Below are 2,500 nucleotides of genomic sequence, written 5' to 3'. Positions count from 1 at the left end.
TTCCAGAGGTTGGCTGTGCAGAGGTAGTTACGGCTGAGCGACTGCACCTTGCCCCCAGGACAGAGTCTAGAATCCGGTGTCGACTGTCAAGAGTGATACGTGGAGTAGAGGCCTTGTGGAGCCCATCCAAAAACCCGCAGCTGGCTGATGATGTAGCGGTTGGGCGGAGCCTTTTTGGACCAGGGGAGGGGTTAGTTACAGTGTTGGTAGCTAACTTCTCCGATAAGGCCCAGAAGGTGCCAGCTGGTGCAAAGCTGGGCACTTGTGAGGAAGTGGACCCTCCAGAAGAGTCGTCGGGGAGCAAGGAGTTGGTTGGTGTGGGGCCGTTGCCTGACTTCCTCGAGGACTTGGTGCACCGGCTGTGGCGTTACCATGGGCCAGGAAGCTACTCCTGGGGTCATGGTGAAAAAGAAGATGATGTTAGCCCCAGTAGCGGCGATGAGGACGTGGCAGACGCTGACCGAGATGAGGACGAGCATTTAGACGGTGAGGGCGATGCAACAGATGTCAATGGTGACCATGAGCCAGGTCTTGGGGCAGGAGATAGCCCTCTGGGTGCCACTGCCAATACCGCCGCCCACACCTCCTCCAGAGCGACCCCATCGAGAGCGAAGAAAGCCGCGCTGGATGAAAGATTTTTGTGTCTCTGAGAACTAATTTTCAATTACTGTTACTTTGTTGAAAGAATTTGTTTTTTCCTGAGGACTAATTTTATTTAAAAATTTTCTGTAGTTTGTTTCAGGTTAGGTATGTCAGAGCAGACGGGTCGTCTTCTTGATAGGGGGGATAGTGCTACGCCAGTGGGTCTTTGTCTCTGTGCGAAACATGTGTTAACATGAAATGGATGACCTGGGCATGTGTTAACATGAAGGGACCTGGGCAAACATGACGCAGCTGGCTGTGAGCGGAGGAGCCGAGGAACAAGCCAAGATAGAGACGCGGTTGGGTGCTGCTCCTGTGAAGACCTCATGTGTGCCCTTGTGACCTGATATAACTTTGTGTTGCCCTGTTATAAGCTGTATCGTGCAGTGTGGCATGCTGGTTTCCCCTGTATTGTGCCAATAGAAAAATGTACGGGTAAATAACTTGTGTAATAAAGGAAAGACGTCATCGTGTGTTTATTTCGTGCCCTGCCTCGCCACTTGGCGTTTCCCCTCGTGGTGTTCTGGGACGCTGTGGTGCTCGGTGCCTCTTGGAGCTGTTCAGTGTTCACGACCCTGTAGATAACACGCCGTCTGCCTAGCCTGCCTTTTGTTGGTGGCAGAGAGACGAGGCGGACCCGGGGTAATAATATATATATATATACACACATACATAAACATACATACACACACACGCTCACACACACACACACCACACACACACACACACACACACACCCCACTTATATATATATATATATAATATATATATATATATATATTATTATATATATATATATATATTTTAGTTATATGTATATGATATATATATATATATATATATATATATATATATATATATATATATATATATATATATATTATATATATATATGTATATACGAATAAAGAGCCTCTTTCTTTTCTCCTAATTACTCGGTCAGAGTATCCACTGCACGCAATACGCCGCGAATGAAGGCAAAAGAAACAAGACTTCCCGATTACGAAAGGCCAAGGCAGTTTCTTTCAATCCAACCCTCAGTTATTTTTTCCAGAGCAAAAATTTTTTCGTCTCATCAGCACTTTGCTATTTTTGAGCGCAGCAAGAAGCGGAACGTCATTTTTTTCTTTTCTTTGTTGTTTTTCGACTTACCAGCGGGCACTCACTTAGGAACGAATGAAGGAAGAGGAAGCATGACGTGACTTGTAGACATAATCATCTCGGAGGTGTTGGAGCCCCTGTCCTAAGGATAAAAGCACACGCACGTGCACGCACACACGGACATAAATATCATATACGCATGAGTGTATGTGGTTTTGGTGTACATTTGTAAATAATTGCAATGTTATGTTGTGGACCAGTTAGGTCACCTTAGGATCTACTGTATTTTATGATAAATGTATCAGAGAAGAACAAATGTAGTATTGCTCTCCAAGAATATACGATCGGAAGGTGATTACATACTCTACATTCATTATTCACATCTACGGACATTAGCAAAGTTAGCAGTATGTCCATATGCCATTTACTCCGTTAATAGCATAATGCACTGATCATAAACATATATTTTTATATTATATAAACTTCTACTTCATATCCACAGATGTCTCTCTCTCTCTCTCTCTCTCTCTCTCTCTCTCTCTCTCTCTCTCTCTCTCACTATATAATATATATATATATATTTATATATATATAATATATATAATATATATATATATATATGCATATTTATATATATATATACATATATATATATATATATATATATAATATAAATATCTATATTATAATAGTATATAATATAGTGTATATATATACATGATATATACATATATGTGATATTGAAATATATATATAT

This window comes from Penaeus monodon, chromosome 35 (assembly GCF_015228065.2).
Source record: "Penaeus monodon isolate SGIC_2016 chromosome 35, NSTDA_Pmon_1, whole genome shotgun sequence".
NCBI lineage: Eukaryota > Metazoa > Arthropoda > Malacostraca > Decapoda > Penaeidae > Penaeus > Penaeus monodon.
Note: the sequence above shows the minus strand (reverse complement) of the source record.